This window comes from Rhincodon typus, chromosome 21, assembly GCF_021869965.1.
Source record: "Rhincodon typus isolate 14 chromosome 21, sRhiTyp1.1, whole genome shotgun sequence".
NCBI lineage: Eukaryota > Metazoa > Chordata > Chondrichthyes > Orectolobiformes > Rhincodontidae > Rhincodon > Rhincodon typus.
This window is the reverse complement of record NC_063352.1, coordinates 42,534,387-42,555,550: the sequence shown is the minus strand read 5'-3', so window position 1 is coordinate 42,555,550 and position 21,164 is coordinate 42,534,387. Positions and strand designations below refer to the sequence as shown.

Here is a 21,164-nt window from a genome sequence, read left to right as displayed (position 1 = left end):
CAGTCAGTATCTCCGACAGGCAGTCAGTATCTCCGACAGGAAGTCAGCACCACCTAGAGGCAGTCAGCATCATCTACAGGTAGTCAGCATCACCGAGAAGAACAAGTGAGGAAAGGATCCCGTGGTACAAAGTCAGAAACAAAGTGAGATTCATTGGAGATCATTGGAATTAGTTCTTGGTCTTGCACAGAGAAAGGGGTTTGCTGTATGTTGAGTCTCTGGTAAAGGGCTAAATGTTTTTGTATTTTTAAATTTTAATGCAGCTTACCAATAGGTGGTAAAATAAATAAAAAGGTGAATATGTAAGTGAATTATATCATTAAATAATTAAATCTCATTAAAGGTGACAGTTCAAAAATTGGGTCAAGGCTGCAACATGTGGGAGCTCCTAGATACCATTGTAAACCAGGACGTATAAGCCTGCAGCAAGTGTTTGAAGTTCTGAGATAGTAGGAACTGCAGATGCTGGAGAATCTGAGATAACAAGGTGTGGAGCTGGATGAACACAGCAGGCCAAGCAGCATCAGAGGAGCAGGAAAGCTGACGTTTCGGGTCTAGACCCTTCTTATGTTTGAAGTTCAAGCAGCTTTGGGTCAGACTTTATGATTTGAAGGCTGAACTACAGACACTGGGATTCATCAGGGAGGGAAAGGTTGCTTGAATTATTTGAACCAGGAGACAGTCAAACCACTTTGAATTGGTCTTCTGATTTCATGAGTGATCAGGAGAGTGTGATTATGCGTGAGGCAGGTAAGGGGATCCAGAAGGCAGGTGTGTCTGCCCTCTGCAACTGTCCAATAGGTTTGAGGTTCGCTCAACCTGTTTAGGTGAAAATAGGGTTCGTGGAGTGAATGCGCAAATTGTCCATGGTACTGCGGTACAGGAAACTATTTAATTGTGGTGGGGAAGGGGCATGGCAACAAGGAGTTAGGTGCAAAATTAAAATACAGAACTTCAAAGTCAATAGCCTCTGGATTACTACCTCAGCTATATGCAAATTAATAGGATGGTACAGAAATTGGACAGATGAACAGATGGCTCAAAGATTGGCATGGAAGTAGTGAATTTTGCTTCATGGACCACTGGCACCAGTAAAGGGAAAGCAGGGACTGTACCTTTCGCACAGTCCACACCTGAAATGTGCAGGAGACCAATGTTCTTGAAAACTGCATAACCGTGGAAGTAGAGAGGGTTTTAAACTAAACAGTGGGGCGTGAACTCAAACATGAGAAGCTGTGGTATATCAAAGATTAGAGACAACAGTAGAGAGGAAAATATCCATATGGGAAATGAGGGTCAGAGAATGACAGGGAGGGGGCACAGAGCAAAAAAGGCTCGAATACACCTAGAATCAAGATTGGATATTACGAAAATAATAAAAAGGCAATACTTAAAACTTTAACTTAAACTGCCCATGGCATTCAGAACGAAAAGTAAACAAGTAGATAATACATATTTAAGTAAATAAATACACTTTGACAACCGCTACAGAGACGTGATTTCACGATGACAAGGATTGGGTCTGAAATATTGAGGGATATATGACATTCAAGGAGAGTAGAAGCTAGGTAAAGGTGGAGGGGTGGTGCTGATCTTTAAGGATCACACTTGTGCAATAAACAGAGACGATTTTGGTTCAGGAAATCTGGATGTAGAACTGATTTGATATAGAAGAGCCAAAGCAAGTTGTCAGTGGTGGGTGTGGTCTACAGGCTCCCAAAGAGCAGCACAATATAGTTAGGAATAGGTAAATTCGACATTGACCCAGAGGACCAAGAGCTATTCTCTTATTATAGGGAGACAAGCTCCAAAACAGCAGGCAAACCCCAGGTACATAGAGGAAGTGCTTCAGTGATACCCTCAAGGCCTCACTGGTGAAGTGCGGCATTGCCACAGACACCTGGGAATCACTGGCCCAAGACGGTCCAAAATGGAGGAGGAGCATCCGGGAAGGCACGAGCATCTCAAGGCTTGCCATCAGGAAAAAGCTGAAGCCGGGGGAAAACAGCGAAAGGAGCGTGCTGTCACACCAACGCCCCAACCACCCCCTTCCCATGACCACCTTCTGCCCCAAGTGTAACAGGGCCTGCAGTAGCCGTATCTGTTTGTACAGCCAACTACACACTCACCCTGAGAGTGGAAGAGAGTCATCCTCATCTGTGAGGGACCGCCGATGATGATGAGAGGGAGACGACTGGTGGCGGTTTAACCGGAGGGTCACCATGCCTCAGGTGAGGGGAGAGCTGAGATGGAGAGTCCTTCATGCAAACCTCAACTGGTGTGGGAATTAAACCCACACTGTTGGCATCACTTTGCAGTGCAAACCAGCCATCCAGCCAACTGAACTAGCATTTTCACAATGTAGAATAAAAATATGCAAAAAGAAATGTTGGGTCATTGTGATAAAGTAATGGCAATAATTGTGGGTGCCTTTAATCTATATGTAAATTGGAAAAATCAGATTGTCATTTTGGACCCGACCAGACAGTAGTTTATATTAGACACAGTATTGTGTAATGTGATAGGGTTAGTTAATGACCTTAAAGTAAAGGCACACATAGATAGCAGCAACCAATTTTAAATCCACTTTGAAAGCAGAGTGTTGGGTCTAAGACTAGTGTTTTAAACTTAAATAAGCCCAATTATGTGGACTGAGCTGAGCTGACTGAAGCGAACCAACGTATTAGGCTCTGAGATTAAATCAACAGAGACCTAGTGGCAGGCATTTAAGGTGATATTTCAGAATAAGTATATTCAGACTACAATGAGAAATTGTAGAAGGGCGAACCTACTATCCACAGTTAACTAAATAAGTTCAGGAAAGCATCAAACTTAAGGATAAAGCAAATAACCGTGCAAAGATGAGAATAAAGTGAAGACAACATAGCTAAATTTGTAGGTAACACCAAGACAGAAGGTAAAGTATGTTGTGAAGAAGACACGAGGAAGTTGTGGGTGGATATAGTTAAGTACCAAGTGGGTAAAAATCTGACAAATGGAGAATAACGTGGAAAAATGTGAAATTGGTCACTTTGGGAAGAAGAAAAGAAACAGAGCATTAGTTAAATGGAGAATAAGCGTAGAATTCTGAGGTACAGAGGGATTAAGGTGCTCAAGTGCATGAGTCACAGAATGTTAGAATACAGGTAGAAAGTGTAATCAAGAAGGCTAATGAGATTCTATTCTTTGTTACAAGAGGAATAAAAGTAAGGATGTTAAGCTTCAGGCAAGCCATTGGTGAGACCACATCTAAACTACAGAGTGCAGTTTTAGTCTTCTTATTTAAGGAAGAATTTTAATGCATTGGAGGTGGCTCAGAGAAGGTTTATCAGATTAATGGCTGGAATGATCGGGTTGTATTCTGAGGATAGATTGGACAGGATGGTTTGCTTCCACCGACATTTTGAAGAGTGAGGGGTAGCAGGGTGAGCATGGAAAACGTATTTTCTCTTCCTCCTGATCTAGAGGACACCATTTTAAAGGGATCGCCCTTCAAAATGTTGTGAAGAAGACATAAGGAAGTTGCGGGTGGATATAGTTAGATAGATCAAGTGGGTAAAATTCTGCCAAATGGAGAATAACATGGAAAAATGTGAAGTTGGTCACTTTGGGAAGAAAAACAAGAAACAGAGCATTAGTTAAATGGAGAATGAGAGCTGAAAAGAAATTTTATTTCCTAGCAGCTTAGAGTCATAGAGTTGTACAGCACAGAAACAGATCCTTCTGTCCAACACATCCATGCTGACCAGATAGTCTAAATTAATCTAGTCCCATTTGCCAGCATTTGGCCCACATCCCTCTAAACATTTCCTATTCATGTACCCATCCAGATGCCTTTTAAATGTTGTAATTGTACCAGCCTTCACCACTTCCTCTGGCAGCTAATTCCATACATGCACCACCCTCTGTGTGAAAAAGTTGCCCCTTAGGTCCCTTTTAAATCTTTCCCCTCTCACCTTAAACCTACGCCCTTTAGTTTTTGACTGCACCGCACCCCGGGGAAAAATCTTGGCTATTCTCCGCTATCCATGCCCCTCATGATTTTATAAAGCCCTATAAGGTCACCCCTCCACCTCCAACGCTCCAGGGAATATAGCCCCAGCTTATCAGCCTCTCCCTGTAGCTTGCGTGACTTTGGAACCCTGCCTTAGTAGGCAGTATAAGTGAGCTGATTTGAAAAACATTAAGATAGATTCTTAGATAACAAGGTGTAGAGCTGGATGAACACAGCAGGCCAAGCAGCATCAGAGGAGCAGGAAGGCTGACGTTTCAAGCCTAGACCCTTCTTCAGAAATCAGAAAAATGTTCAGAAACATTTCTGAAGAAATGTCCCAAAATGTCAGCCTTCCTGCTCCTATGATGCTGCTTGGCCTGCTGTGTTCTTCCAGCTCTACACCTTGTTATCTCAGATTCTCCAGCATCTGCAGTTCCTACTATCTCATGGATAGATTCTTGTTAGGAAATGGACGTAAGGATTATTGGGAATAGATGGGAATGTAAAATTTAAACACAAAGAAACAAGCCATTATCTTATGGAATGGTGGAGTAGTCTTGAGGGGTCGAATGGTCTACCTTAGCCCCCATCTCATATGTTAATATATAAAGATGAAAGTACCCATGATTATTGACTTGCCATTCATATTGGTATTTTCTAAACAATCCTTTCAGAGATTTATTACACATTTCTGGAGCAGGTGAAACTTGAACCCAAGTTTCCTGGCTCAGAAGTAAGGATGCTATCACTTCATCATTCTCTCCATCATTAATTCACAGTGGCAGCTGTGTGTACAATCTGAAGTGTATACTGCAGAAATTCACCAAAGATCCTTAGGCAGCACCTTCCAAACCCCTAACCACTTCCATCTCGAAGGACAAGGGCAGCAGATACATGGGAACACCACCCCCTCCTGCAAGTTCCCCTCCAAGCCACTCACCATCCTGATTTGTAAATATATGGCCATTCCTTCAGTGTCACTGGGTCAACATTCTGGAATTCCCTCCCTAATGGTATTATCGGTCTACTTGCAGCACATAGACTGCGGCAGCTCAAGAGGGCCCTTACCACAACCTTCTCAAGATCAAGTAAGGACAGGTAATAAATGCTGGCCCAACCAGCAATGCCCGCATCCCATGAAGTGAATAAATAAAAACAAAATCAACAGCCTTCATCACCAGTGTTATATACTCTTTTAATTGCCTTAATAATACCCGGCTTGATGTGACCACTTTGTTCGTGGAGTCTATAAACTACAGTGGCACTGGGTTCTGCCCTTTGTTGTCTCTTCGCTCCAGTCAAAATGATTCTGTGCTTTGATTTCCTGAATCAAGGTCCTTTCTGTCTATTGTTCTTTTTACCTAATCCTATTAAACGGGCTAGCCACAAATCTCACTTTCTATTTTGGCTTAGCTGCTTCCCAATGTTGAATTTACTGGTGAGTCTCAGACAGGTCAGAGGGTCGCGTAAGTCTCACTTAATCCCTGATCAACCACTGAATTTTGATGGGTTTAGGAGTAATTGAAAAGTGGCACATTCACTAACCTAATGTCCCACAACCAGTAGCTGTGATTCTCACTTCAGGCCCTTACTGCCCTCAGTTTAATTAGTGGCAGATTTCTCTACGCTGAGAATCATAGAATGCCTATCATGTACAAGCAGGTCATTTAGCCCACTGTTAGAACGTTGTTGTATTTTCCCCAGACCCTGCTGGATACAAGTGACCCATTATGCTTATTAATTTCTCTGGTCCTTCCTCACCCACTCTTCCTATTTTTACTATACTGATACTCCTGATGTTTTTCTTACTGTTTTTGAACTTATCCCCTGCTGAAGCCACCCATCCCCATTCATTTTTAGCCCAATCAAAATTCTAGTTATGTTAAAAGGTTAAAAAGTTCCCATTTTAAGTAACGTCATTTCGCACAGAAGTGTCCCCTCAGTATTGGTGTCAGGTGTCATGAATCGAAACTCCTGCCTTCTACGTCACTTATTCAGTCACGCATTGAACATTCTGATCAGTTCAGTCCTATGCCAATATGTGCTTGACTCAGGAGACAATCCAAAACTATTGAGATTCTGCATTTCAATTTTGGTCTGGGCCGTACTCATTTGCTCTGAAAGCTCCAATATTCAGGCTCAGTGCGCAACTAATTCCCAATAACTTAGATAAATTGAATGGGGTTTCTACTCTTAAAATGCAAACAGTGCTTGCTTCTCTAATAGAGTCATACAGCATGGAAACAGACCTTTCGATAATGGTCGCAGTTCAAGAGATTTAACACTCGAATTCTGAAAGGAGGGTAATTCATTAGTGAAGACAATACTCCTGCTCCCCACCCTCCACAAAACTGTTTGGCAGGGTTGTGCCTATAAAAGGGTCAACTTCATTCTCAATGTTTTTTTTGCCATCTACTTCATCCCAACCTTTGCAGTAGTTTGAGTTAGGCTTACACTTGGTGTTGTTCAATCAACAATTGTATATGGTGATAAAACAGTAATGGGTTAGCAGGTACTGCAACTTCGTTTGAAATTAGAACTAATGCAAATTATAGCTCTTTTTCCAAGGGAGGAATTTGGGGAAATGTTTAAAAGCTGGAACTGGGGAGAGTGAGCTAAGAAAATTTTACAGAGTTTAAGTGTTACAGAATCACAGTGTTACAGTTAAGAGTTCTTTTGAGGTCGGGAGTGGAAGCACTACAGGCAGTTTTAAGAGGAGGTTAGGTGGGATTGCAAATTATTTTAAAATTAAAGTTGCAGTAAATGCCCATTTTATTGTAATGAAATTGCAGGAACCTCAGTCTTAGCTCTTCACACATTCTTACTATAAATCTCAGCCTTGCTATTTGGTACATTCCATTCATAAAAAGCTCTGCTATACCTTTCAACAAATTCTAACTTCATCTCATCCACACGTTGAATTAACTATAAACCTCAGGCCTTACATTTCAGTGCATTCCATCCGATTTCAGGAATACGATAAATTATTAGAATTCTCAGTCGTATCTTTCAACCCATTCTGTGAACCTCAGCCATAACTTGCGGTATATTTCAGTTATCAGGCTCGTTGAATACTACCATTGCAAAATCCCGTTTGCTGACAACTCGACGTCGTACTTTATAAACACGTTTACAATTTTGCAAAAGATCTGAACGGCGGAAAAAAAAACTTTCGAGCACAAATGTGTTCATTCTTTATATCCGAACTGCTGGTGCTAACTTAATTTTAAAATAAAACTTTGCACATTAGGAACAAGCGGATTAAACATCACAAAGGGTCCCAAAGTGATACTGAATGGACTCACCTTCCTGCTACCTGAGAGGAATACGCAAGACAGTGATCAGACAAGGACACCCAGCAGTTTCATTTCCAGTTGGGTGGGGTCATGTAACGTCAAAACAAGAAGTTGCAAAGTTATGAAAGAGAGAGAGAGAGACAAAGGGAATGCAGTCTGAGTTTCTATTTCAAATCATGTCTCACTGGCTGCGTTCACCCTCCTTCAGCTATCTTCCCCTTTCTGGGACATGGTTCCATTTCTGCTGGCTGCAAGTTAAATAATTACATAATTTCTAATGAACCTGTTCAGTGATGTTGTGACACACCTCTGGCGCAGGAGGACTTGAACCCTGGTCTGCAGGTAGGGGCACTACCACCGCCCCACAAGAGCACTTAATTATTAGATACATTCTTGTGAGGTGAGGGAATGAGAGGTTATTGGAGGTAAACCTGAATGTGGAATACTAAACTCACACAGATCAGCCGTGATCTAATTAGAGTCGTAGGGAAGTACAGCTCAGAAGGAGACCCTTCGGTCCAACTTGTCCATGCCTACCGGATATCCTAAATTAATCTAGTCCCATCTGCCAGCATATCCCTTCCTATTCACATATCCATCCAGATGCCATTTAAATATTGTACCCACCTCCACCACCTCCTCTGGCAGTTCATTCCATACACGCATCACCCTCTGCGTGAAAAAGTTGCCCCTTAGGTCCCTTTTAAATCTTTCCCCTCTCACTTTAAACCTATGCCTTCTAGTTGTGGACTCCCCTACCCTAGGGAAAAGACCTCGACTATTCAACCTATCCATGCCCCTCATGAATGAAGAAGCAGGCCAGAAGAGCCCAATGCCTACTTCTGCTTCTAGTTCAAATGTTTGTGACTGGACAAACCCTGATTGAAATGTTCATTGTCTTTTCAACAATGAGCAGAAGATTACAGTCAAGACCAGTTTTCTTGAAATTAATTAATGTGTAGTTACTAATAGCTGGATAGGATTGAGAAGGCCAAAACATTATGGATAAAATTTAATAAACTGTGGGTGCTCATGTTCTGTGGATTTACTGAATTTTATGTGAGGAAGCGAGGAAAGGAAAATCCTATTTGACATTTTTCTAACTTTCCTGATGGATATATCAAACAGGGGTTTGATAAAGGGGAACCAGTAGACGTAGTGTATTTTTAGGTTACTATACAAAATAAGACAGCATTGTGGCATTGAGGGTAAAACAATACCATGGATAGAGGATTGGCCAACTCACAGAAAACAGAACGTTCTGATAAATGTACCATTTTCAGGTTGGCAAACTGTAACTATTGGAGTGCCACAGTAATCTTTGCGAGGCATCAACTATTTATGATCTATTTTACAATTTAAATGAATTGATCAAGTGTGTTATGGTCAAATTTGCTGATGACACAGACAGGACAGAAAGCAAGTTGGAGGAAGATACAAAAAACAAAAATAAAAGGTGGATTGTAATGTGGAAATATGTCATGTTAATCAGTTTTATTTGGAAGAGTAGAAAGGCAAATTATTATTTAAATGGAAAGAGACTACAAAATGCTGTGGTATGGAACAATTTGGATTTTTTTTAATTCATTCACAGGATGAGGGCATTGCTGGCTAGGCAGCAGTAATTGCTCATCCTAATTGCACAGAGGGCAGTTAAGAGTCAGACAAAGTGTCTGGAGTCACATGTAGACCTGACCAGGTAAGGATGGCAGTTTCTTTCTCCAAAGGACATGAGTGAACTAGATGGGTTTTTCCTGACAATTGATTCATGGTCATCATTAAATTTGTAATTCCAGATATTTATTGAATTCAAATTCAAATTCTACCATCTGCCATGGCAGGATTTGAACCCAGGTCCCCAGAACATTATCTGGGTCTCTGGATTAACAGTCTAGCAATAATGCCATTAGGCCACCACCTCCTCCTTGTATATGAATCACAAAAAGTTCACATGCATGTGCAGCAAATTATGAGGCAGGGAAATACTACGTTGGCATTTATTGCAAAGGGAATAAAATACAAAGGTAGGAAGGAAAGTCTTGCTACATCTTTGCTGGTGCTGGTGAGACCATTGCATATGGTTTTAATCTCCTTATTTAAGGAGAAATATGCTTACATTTGAGGTAAATTGGTGAAGGTTTACCAAGCTGATTCCCAACATGAAAGGTTGCCTTATAAAGAGAGATAGAGCAGGTTGGGCTCATATTTATTAGAGGTTAGAGGAACAACAGCTGATTTCATTGAACCATATAGGATTCTGAGGGACTTTGACAGGGTGGATACTGGGAAGACGTTTCCCCTTGTGAGAGAATCTAGAACAAGAATGCTTTGTTTCAGAATAATGGTTAGCCATTTAAGATGGAGCCAAGGAGGGATTTATATTTTCAGAGGGTTATGAATCTTTGAAACTCTCTGCCCAAGAGAACTGTTATCATTAAAGAATCAAGAGTTATCAGGAATGTGGCAAGTGAAATTGAGACTATATTCTGATTTGCCATGTTCTTAGTGACTGATGAAACAAACTCTGGAAGAAATATATTCTGCTTCTGAACCTGTTTTTATGTTATGTTACATAACTTTAAATCCGACCTGCAACTCTTAAGAACTGACAAGTTTGACCAATATTTACAATTAAACCTTCAGGTGAATAAGATTTAAAACAGAAGGAATAGAAAATATGCAGCTATCAAGGAGTTCTAATGCTCCCAGATCAGTTCTATGTTTTCTAGCATTTTCTTAATTTCAGACTTCCACCTTTTGTGCTAGGTTATATAAAAATGAAGAAGCGGAGAAATATCCCTACATACATTCAAGTGACTAGAAACGAGTATACAATTGAAATCTGGAGTGAGTCTAACACAGTAGACATTTATGTGAAAGTATGAGTGAATTCCACTGATCTCCACAAAGGATAATGGAAACTCTTCAACTGCAGTAGGGTCAATTTAGCAGTATCAGAATTATTGGTTCTCTTCAGCCTTTCTGGTGGAGGTCAGGAGATCTATTCTGTCAACAGGAGTTCCCTGCTAATGAAGTTAAAATTAACTAAATCTCAGTGCAACATGTATTCTTTAATAATGGCAGGGTATTTTAGTGGTAAATATGAACTAACCATAGCAGTACTTAGAATACTGAAGGATGTTTCCAATGACTGGGGAGTCCAGTACCAGGGGTCATAGTCTAAGGATATTGGGCAAGCTATTTAGGACTGGGATGAGGAGAAATTTCTTCGTCCAGAGAGTGGCGAGCCTTTGGAATTCCCTGTCACAGAAAGCGTTTGGGGCAAAAATGTTGAATGGTTTCAAGCAATGGTTAGATTTAGTTCTCAGGGTTAAAGGGTATGGGGAAAAAGGTGGGAAAAGGATACTGAGTTGGCTGATTGTCCATGATCATATTGAATGGTGGAGCGGGTTTGAAGGGTTGAACAGCCTACTCCTATTCATATTTTCTAGTTTCTATGTATGTTTCTACGTACGTTGGCTTATATCGGGAGAAATCAGAAAGAATTCCAAAAGAATGATATTCTTTTTAGATGATGGGAGTTGCCAAAAGGACAATCACAACTAATCTTACAAATAATCCCATTTATAACTATCTGAAGTGAAATAAAAAGAATTGAATTAATGTCACACTGGAGCACAAGATCAGTTTTGAATAAGAAAAGGTTAGCAATCTCACCTTGCTCATCACAAAAGGGGGAGAAAAAGCAAAGGAATGGAGCACTGAATTAAAATTGAGAGTATTGAGGTGAGCAATTAAAAGGTTTAATTGGGAAAGCATGATTTGGAGAAGACTCTTTTTACATGTGAACCTGACATTGGTCACAATGGTGAATTACCACTGTATCCTCATACTCTGTGTGAGAAAATCAAATAAATTGACTCCTTATACCAATTCTTTAACTTAGAATAGAGTGAATTTTCTCCTTGAGCAGGTTATAAGTGGCTAACCACCTGGTAGTCTCAGTGAACAGTTCTGAGGGCCAGGCCTCAATTCTATCTAGAAGGCAGACCGGATATCAAGCATTTTAGTTCTGTTCACTTGTTCCAGGATGATAATCTGAAGAGTAGGCTGACTAATGTAGATAATATGCTGCTTTTGGGCTTGGTCAATTTCAGATATGTGTATGTCTTGCATATGGTTACATACACGAAACTGATGAGTGAGATAAGGATTTGAGAAATGTAGTTCATGCATCACTAAAGGTCCCTGGCTAGTGGGATTGGTTATGTGCCCAGGGTGCACAGCCTTGAACTAAGTAGGTAAGAGTTGCATTGAGAGTGTCATGATAAGTTGCAGAAACATGGTTAAGTGAGGTATCAGGAAATACCTCCCTTTACAGAGAGTTTTTGGCCACTTGAGTCTGTTGCCAATTCATGTGGTGAATACAAGTTTGCTGCAGACCCTTAGAATAACTCAAAGATTTCTAGTGAGAGAATGACTTCAAATTATAGAGTGTAACTGAATTAATGGGGAGATACTGGTATGATTACTGGAACTTGTTTGATAACAGTTGAGGGAGAACGAGAATATTCCAGACATTCTTTTATAAATTAGTCTGTGGTTTAAATTAATATTGAGAAGGTAAATATAAATTTAAAAAAAGTTAAAAAACAGTCGATAAATACTGGAATTAGGAATCTGGGGAAAAGGCAACAAAATGTGAGTAAATGCAGCTCTTTCAGGAAGTTTGGATCAAAGGTTTTCCTTCTGTATTATGTACTCAATTGCGTCCAAAACATCAGCTGTTTTAGGACAGTTAAGAATGGATCAATTAAATGGCCACACCACAATTATAAATGCCTTGTGAACTGCAGTGACAGGATACAACCTAATTGAATCATTTTTTGAAGAGAGTGAAGGGAACAGGAAATGTTTACTCAATTTGAAGCCACAGAGCTGAAAAGCACAAGAGCTAATAAGTGTTAGTAAGAACTGCCGATACTGGAGTCAGAGACAGCACAGTGTGGAGCTGGAGGAACACAGCAGGTCAGATAGCAGCAGGGGATTAGGAAAGTTGACGTTTCGAGTCGGGACCCTTCTTCAGAAATGGGGGAGGGGGAAGGGAGCTCAGAAATAAATAGAGAAAGGAGGGGTGGGGCAGGGGAAGATAGGTGGGATGGTGATAGGTGAGTGTAGGTAGGGAGTGGTGGGGATTGGTCAGTGAGGAGCGGACAGGTGGGAGAGAAGATGGACAGGTTGTGTCTGGTCAAGGAGACGGGGATGAGAGGGAGGGTTGGGCATGAGATAAGGCCAAGGATGGGGAGATTTTGAAACTGGTAAAGTCTGGTAAAGAGCTAATAATGTACGTCAGCTGCAAGAATGTAAAAGAGACGTTGCTAATTAGTGCAAAGACTCTGTGAAATGTAGACCGGGAAATGATGGGAGTGGATAGCAGGGTGCTGGATGTCAATAAGGTATTTAAGGATTTTGGAAAGGAAGGGTAGGGGCACATGATTGATGAATAACTTAGTGAAAATTTTCAGGTACTTTGCTAATTATTTTCCAATCATTGGTAATGGCAATTCATCTACAATTTTCCAATAAACCACCCACAGTAAGAAACTTGCCGCTGAGCACAAGGAGACTCCTTGCCGAGATTAACTTGCGGAACAATGCCCTGAATGATTTGGAGCAGATTACACTCTAAACTTCTTTTATTTGCAAGCTTAGTTTTCATTTAACATGTACTGTGTCACGGTATGACATTAAATGAATTGTATCTGTGTGATTTAGCTGGAGTTCAAATGGAATGTTTCACAACTGTATAATCATCGACAATTTACGGAAAAATAACATCAGAATTGAGAAACATTTTTCTTAAATTCATACTGAGAGCATTTTTGGGACTGACAGGCAAACAATGAGAAACAAACTAGGTTATCAGGCATGGTCAGATGCAGGTAAGCAGTCTCAAAGGAGTGGAAAATGGAAGTTAAAGGGTGTTGGCAAACAAAGGAATTCTTGTAAGGTAGGACTGAAATGTGAAGTGCAACATTTATTTGTACTTGGGGTATTAATGGTTATCCTTTTAATTTAATCCTGTGAAAAGTTTTTACACGCAAAGCCCTAAGAAGCTGAGGTTTCCAAAAAAGCAATTTTGTCAGTGGGAACGAATCACAGTGTTTCACCATGAATTTATGCAGGAACTTTAACGTGCAGGAACATCACAAGGTGCTTCATACTGAGGTGAGGAAAATTAATGCTTAGCCAAAAGAAAGAGAGATTAGGAGCAGAGAACAGTTTGATCAAATGCAGATGCCTTGTGAACTGCAGTGACAGGATACAATCTAATTGAATCATTTCCCAGTCTTATCCAAATCTTGTGCAGCCCAGATTAAATCTCATAGAATCGCTATACTGTGGATGCAGGCCATTCAGCCTATCGAGTCCACACCACCCCTCTGAAGGGTATCCCACCCAATCCCTGTAACCCTGCATTTCCCATGGCTAATCTAATTAATGTGCATGCCCCTGCACACCATGGGCAATTTTAGCATGCCCAATCCACCCAACCTGCACATCTTTGGACTGTGGGAGGAAACCAGAGCACCCGGAGGAAACCCAGACCCAGGGAGAATGTGCAAACTCCACGCAGTTGCCCAAGGCTGGAATCGAAGCCGGGTCCCTGGCACTGTAAGGCAGCAGTGCTAATTACTGAGCCACCATGCCACCCAGTCCAAATTGGCATAAGAACAATTGATAAAATGTCTCCCATTGGATAAAATCCTGACTGGTCTTTCCAAATGGTCCATTTCTGAAGAAGGGTCCCGATCCGAAACGTCAACTTTCCTGCTCCTCTGATGCTGCCTGGCCTGCTGTGCTCCTCCAGCTCCACACTGAGTTATCCCTACCTTATGTATTAATCCTTTATAAATTCCCCAGGCAATAACTTTAAAAAAAAACCATGAGCAATTATATATTTGATGGGGGTATTGCAACTAGGCCAGCATTCCTTGCCTGTCCCTAATTGCCTATTCGGCAGAGAAAGGCAATCACATTACTGCGGGTCTGGAATCACACGGAAGCCAAACCAGGTAAAGATGACAGATTTCCTTCCCTAAAGGACATTAGTGAAACAGATGAGTTTTTACATCAATAGTCAATATTTGGCTAGAATTCAAAACCTTAATTTCACCACCTACCATTGTGGGATTTCAACCCGTATTTCCTGGAACCTTGGTCTGAGGTTCTGCATTGCTGTCAGTGTGACAGAAATACACAATATATTAAATGTCTTGCAGCATCATGTAGGCCTCTGTGTGCTGTGTATGCTGTATTGATAGCTCCTTGCACCTGTCACAGGTGACTCTGTAGGGTTCCAATGGGGAGAATATGAATTGTGCAGCCTGTGCACTGAACATATCAATGCGCTTTGTGATGCTAACACATGGATAACACCCATCAGCAGGAGCTAGACTCACTGTATAATTACCCCATGAACAACGGTATATGTAATGGGTGGGCATGCACAGACAGTGAAGGCTGATCTTGGCTCAGCCTCCTCAAAAGGCTCCTGGCATCATTAAATCTTTCATGTTGTAGTTTAAGTATTATTAACGTTTTACTACCTGTCTGTGACTGTATAAATACAGCAAGTGTAGCTGTCTGAGACAGCAGAGGCCCAGGTTTCTCTGAGGCTAACATGAGTTAATGATAGCTCGAACCTCTTAAAGCAAGCCTGTGCCTCCAAAATGGGAAAAGCATTCTGCTGTAGAACTGGTTGGAAATAGCTGGGAGACACTCTGTGATCAGAACAAAAGCTCAGAAATGGAGCATGAGGCCAAAGAGAGCACCTGCTGGCTCTTGACTGCAAAATGGAGGTCTTATTACAGGAAAAGGGGCAAGGACTCATCTCTCTGTACAGGTCAGGATGCCTTCCAATGAATCACTGCCATTGGAATGGGAATCTGTTAAAGGGGTCTGGCCTGGGAGTGTCAGAAATGGTTCAATTACATCACTGAGTTGGTCTAGGTCAGTGAATAAATCTTAAAAGATAATGTAAGAAATATAAATTCCTTATTTTGAAAGGGAGGAAGGCAAGAGAAAAGCAGGCCAGTTAGCTTAATATCTGTCATTGGGAAAATGTTAGAGTCCATTAGAAAGAACGTGTTGGCAAAACTTTAGAAATACATAATATATTCATCCAGAGTCAACATAGCTTGATGAAGGAGAAAACCTATTGACAAATCTATTAGAATTGTTTGAGGAATAACAAGCTGGATTGATAAAGAAGAAGCAATAAATGTAATATATTTGAATTTCCAAAGGTCTGTTAATAAGGCCACTTCAGTAGATAAGAGCCCATGGTGTTTGAGGTAGTATATTAGTGTGGATACAGGATTGGCTAACGAATAGTAAACAAAGAGTTGGGTTAAAGTGAGGGGATTGGTGCGCAACATGGAACTAGGTAAGTGCAACAAGGATCGGTGCTAAGGCCACTATCATTTACAATATATATTTGCATCATGGATAAGGAAAGTGAATGTGCAACACCCAAGTTTGCATAATAATGCAAAATAGACCAGAAGAGAAATGATGAGGATGACACAGAATCCACAAGAGGGATATAGATAGATTAAGTGAGTGGACAAAACTTGAATGATGAAATAGAATGGGGGAAAACTTTTGAAGGAAGAATAGAGGAGTAGAATATTGTTTAACTGGAGAAAGACTGCAGGAGGCAGTCCTTGGGGGTCCCTGTGCATGAATCACAAAAATCCAGCATCCAAATTCAGCAGATAATAGGGAAGGCAAAGGGAATGCTGGCCTTTATTGCAAAAGGAATTGGTTATAAAATAGGGATAGTGGGAACTGCCAATGCTGGAGAATCTGAGATAACAAGGTGTATTTTCTGAAGGAGGGTCCAGACCCGAAACGTCAGCTTTCCTGCTCCTCTGATGCTGCTTGGCCTGCTGTGTTCATCCAGCTCTACACCTTGTTATCTCTGGTTACAAAATAGGGATGTCTTGTGAAAACTATAGAAGGTACTAGTCAGATAACATCTAGTATACTGTGAATATGCTTGGTACCTTTATCTACTGAAAGCTATGCTTGCATTGGAGCCAGTGCAGGAAATGTTCACTAGATTGATCCAAGGTTTGGAGGGATTTTCTTTTGAGGAGAAGTTGAGTAGGTTGCGCCTGTATGCATTGGAATTTAGAAGAATGAGAGGTGACCTCAATACAATATAAGATTCTTAAGGAGCTTGATAGGGTAGATGTTAAAAGGTTGTTTTTCCTTTGTGGGAGAATCTATGACCATAAACTCAGAGTAAGGAGTCACCCATTTAAGACAGAGATGAGGAGGAACTTTTCTTCAAGTGAATAGTGAATCTGTGAAATTCTGTACTGCAGAGAGCTGAAAAGGCTGGGTCATTAAGTATATTCAAGGCTGAGAGAGGCAGATTTTTAATCAATAAGGGAATCAAGAGTTCTCGAATCATAGAGTCATAGTGTTGTATAGCATGGAAACAGACCCGTCGGTCCAACGCGTCCATGCCAATCAGATATCCTAAATTAATCTAGTCCAATATGCCAGCATTTGGCCCATATCCCTCTAAATTCTTCCTATTCGTATATCCATGCAGATGCCTTTTAAATTTTGTAATTATTCCAGCCTCCACCACTTCCTTTGGCAGCTCATTCCACACACACACACCACCCTCTGTGTGAAAAGGTTGCCCCTTATGTCCCTTTTAAATCTTTCCCCTCTCACCTTAAACCCATGCCCTCTAGTTTTGGACTCCCCCACATTGGGGAAAAGACCTTATCCATGCCCCTCATGATTTTATAAACTTCTATAAGGTCACCCCTCAGCCTCTAACGCTCCAGGGAAAATAGCCCCAGCCTATTCAGCCTCTCCCTTTGGCTCAAACCCTCCGACCCTGGCAACATCTTTGTAAATATTTTCTGAACCCTTTCAAGTTTCACAATATCCTTCCTATAGCAGGGAGACCAGAATTGAAAGCAGTATTCCAAAAGTGGCCTAGCTAATGTTCTGTATAGCTGCAACAGGCCCTCCCAACTCCTATGCTTAATGCCTGACATCAGTGGTGGGCAGGTTGTTGAAGGGGATCCTGAGGGAAAGGATTTACATGCATTTGGAAAGGCAAGGACTGATTAGGGATAGTCAACATGGCTTTGTGCATGAGAAATCATGTCTCACTAAACTTGATTGAGTTTTTTGAAGAAATAATGAAGAGGATTGATGAAGGCAGAGCAGTGGACGTGATCTATGTGGACTTCAGTGAGGTGTTTGACAAAGTTCCTCATGATAGACTGGTTAGCAAGGTTAGATCACATGGAATACAGGGAGAACTAGCCATTTGGACACAGAACTGGCTTGAAGGTAGAAGACAGAGGGTTGCTTTTCAGACTGGAGGCCTGTGACCAGCACTGTGCCACAAAGATCGATATTGTGTCCACTGCGTCTCGTCATTTATATTAATGATTTAGATGTGAACATAAGAGGTATCATCAGTAAGTTTGCAGATGACACCAAAATTGGAGGTGTAGTGGACAGCAGAGAAGGTTACCTCAGAGTACAATGGGACCTTGAACAGATGGGCCAATGGGCTGAGGAGTGGCAAATGGAGTTTAATTTAGATAATTTCAAAGAGTTTTGGAGAAAACTTATGAAGGTGGAGTTGAGAGTTATCATGTCAGCCATGATCTCATTGAATGACTGAGCAGACTTGATGGGATAAATGACCTACTTCTGTTCCTACATCTTATGGCCCTAAATGCCATACGCTTATTGTATCACCAAACTCGAAAGCTGTGGAATGCATTCACCCTCACCATTCACATAACAGCAATCTCTAGCAATCAGATCATATGCCTGACTCATATTTGCCACCTAACCTTACATATTTATCATTTAGACACAGCTCTCTCACACACACACACCACAACTTCCACATACTGCCAGGTATTCAGCCAAGATATTATGTCACCCTCCTTTCAACTCCTTCAGGTCAACTGCAATATTTCAGCATATAGCCATCACACTACAATTAAAATATAATTAAATATAAAATGTAGGAGCCAATTATGAGATTCACTTGTGTAGACGAAACAGAAATGTTATTATCCACTAACTGTGAGGAAAAAAGGAAAATGTGACATACAATACAAATGAAATACAGGCAATGAAGGAGGGAGATAATGGTACAGAGAGTGAGAATAAAGATCATGCTGCTTAAAAGTCCTTAGAGACCTTGAGATACTAGTTTTTCTTTTGGAAACCTGAAATCACAATTGTTTAATTGTTGATTAGAGACTTCAGCAGTAGCCAAATCTGCAGATCTCTGAGTTCCTGGTGAATGGTTATTTTCCCAAATTGTTTTATCACCAGATGCCGTCTTTCAAGGTGATGAGAAATAGGGAGAGAAAAATGGAAAGCTTTCCAAGTTCTGCTTTTATGAATTTATGCTCTCTCTGCTCTGCTGCACAAAGCAAGCACTGAAATATGGTTCAGTATACATTCCTAAGTCAAGCGCCATTGTTTTCCAAGTTAAGTATTTACGGATAACCATTTCATTTCCAATACGTACAATGTACCATACAACTGTGAATTAAACAGAAGGTGCGAATTTATAGATATTAACCAGCTACCTGGTTTCAATGTCCTAAAACGAAGTGGAAAAATCAGCGCAGCGAGTTTTGTTTATTTCACATTCGTATTCAGGACCTGTGGACAGGTGATCACAGCAGCCATTTCATTTGCATTTGTCCTCTTAAAAAAACTCAATTTTAATCTGTGAAGCTTTCAAGTATTCAAATCAGTTGATGAAAGTTGAATATCGATATTCCATACGTAACCTTTATTGTTACAACTCCATCACATTACAACATATTCCATCCTGTGGAATAAGGGTAGGATCTAACAGGAGAAAGCAGCAAAGGATGGATGGAGGATAGGCTTGAGCGCATTTACTCATCACCATGGTAGAGGCAATGTTGCACAGTTTTACCATCATTAATACCACGGGAACCAATGTCATTTAAAACCATCCAGGATAAGAGGATGTTCCTGCCAAATTCTGCTTCATCCTAATCTCATAACTTGGCATGAGCTACAGGCGGTTCTGATGAAGACTTTGATGGGATGGGGTGCAGCCTAATGAAAGAATACAAACCTGAGTGATTGGCAAGAATCTTGTGCACAGCTCCATATTGAGTTGGGTTGTGGGAAGTGGGTGGGGGTGCATTTCATCAGGCAGGACGATGCCCTTTAATTTCACACCTCCACCCTGACTAAATCTTGTGGTGGGAATGCCCGCGGTTGGCCTTTCCACACCACTGCTAATGGATGCCTTTAGGTGAACAATTAATGCTACTGTTGCTGGTATAAACCCAGCAGCAGAGGTGGGGGTGGCAATGCCAGAAGCACAAGAAGCAAACTTTGGAGTCTTTACCTTTTATGAAGGTTCTTCATTAGAAATAATAGGATTCAGGCTCTGCAGGCAGTTATAGGCCAAGCTAAAGCCAAGAGATTCTCTTGCAGGCCTTGAAATGCATTAGATATCGACACTCATCAGCTTTTACCTCCTCTACAATAGAAAAATACTGTCAATGCTGGGATCTTGAAGAAAAACAGTAAATGCTGGAAATATTGTATCTATGGAGCAAAAAGCTGTAGTGGGCAGTGAAATAACTCCACAGAGGCTGGTATCCCGTCATAAAGTTGCTCTTCATTTATACATGCCCACTACTTGACACTGGTCCAGCTCCCTCAGAGCCAGCTGTCAGAGTGAACAGAACCTCCGACACTCCTGTTTATATCTGTCAGCCAGGGCTCCCTGATTGGACCAGATTAACAGCCCCAATCAGGGAACTCATCTTCCATGAGGTCCATCTGGCTGACCCCATTGCAGACAGTACAGGCAGAATCCTGTGGCAGCGCTAGCAGCCTCAGCTGTGGGCTGGACAGAACCCTGTATCGCCTCTCTTTGAGAAAGCCTGCTGCATCTTGTAACGCTCGGGCACCAAATAGGGCAACATTGAGCCAACGCTTCTGATCAAGGACTCTGGAGTCAGAGACAGTCTGACTCAACCTGTGGTCAGGTGTCACTGCAGCCATTTTTAAGTCAGCAACTTCACTTTTTGATCATTTCAGTCTGTGAAAATTCCTGATATTAAAACCAGATGTCAAAAAAGCCAGGAAGTCAAACATTGGTCATCGATATTTCATATTAATAATTGACCATTCATATTTCATTAGAGTTGTGACACAGGTGACCTATGATGTTCAAAATCGTATAGTTTTCATTGTGACTTGGCTATATTTAAGACACAGCTTCCATTGAATTCTAGGGTAGAGATTTCCAAAGATTTGATTAACAACCTTGAGACAAGAAATTCCTCCTCATCTGGAATACTGTGTCCGGTTCAGGTCGCCCTGTTATAGGAAGGATATTATTAAGCTGGAGAGGGTTCAGAAGAGATTTACCTGGATGTTGCTGGGAATGGAGGGTTTGAGTTATAAGGAGAGGCTGGATCAGCTGGGACATTTTTCACTGGAGCCGGGAAGTTGACAGCTGGCCTTATAGAGGTTTATAAAATAAAGAGGGGCATAGAAAAGGTGAATGGCAGGTGTCTTGTCCCTATGGTGGGGGATTTCAAATCTAAGGAGCATATTTTTAAGGTGAGAGCAGAATGGTATAAAAAAGACATGGAGGCAATTTTTTTATACAGAGAGTGGTTTGTGTGTGGAATGAATTTCCAGAGGAAGTGGTGGATGTAGCTACAGTTACAATGTTTAAAAGAAGTTTAGATAAGTACATGATTAGGAAATGTTTGGAAGGCCATGAGCCAAGCACAGGCAGGTGGGAGTAGTTTAGTTTGGGATTATGGTTGCCATAGACTGTT

General features: G+C 41.2%; 1 protein-coding gene across 1 annotated transcript in view; it reads right to left on the bottom strand.

Moving 5' to 3' along the window:
- The window catches only part of LOC125485690, a 170,333-nt gene extending 162,958 nt beyond the window's left edge, over nt 1-7,375 (bottom strand). Inside the window, exon 1 of the mRNA XM_048609750.1 lies at nt 7,300-7,375. The gene's annotated coding sequence lies outside the window, so the exon portion shown is untranslated. The remainder of the gene's footprint in view (nt 1-7,299) is intronic.
- Nucleotides 7,376-21,164: the final 13,789 nt, after the last annotated feature.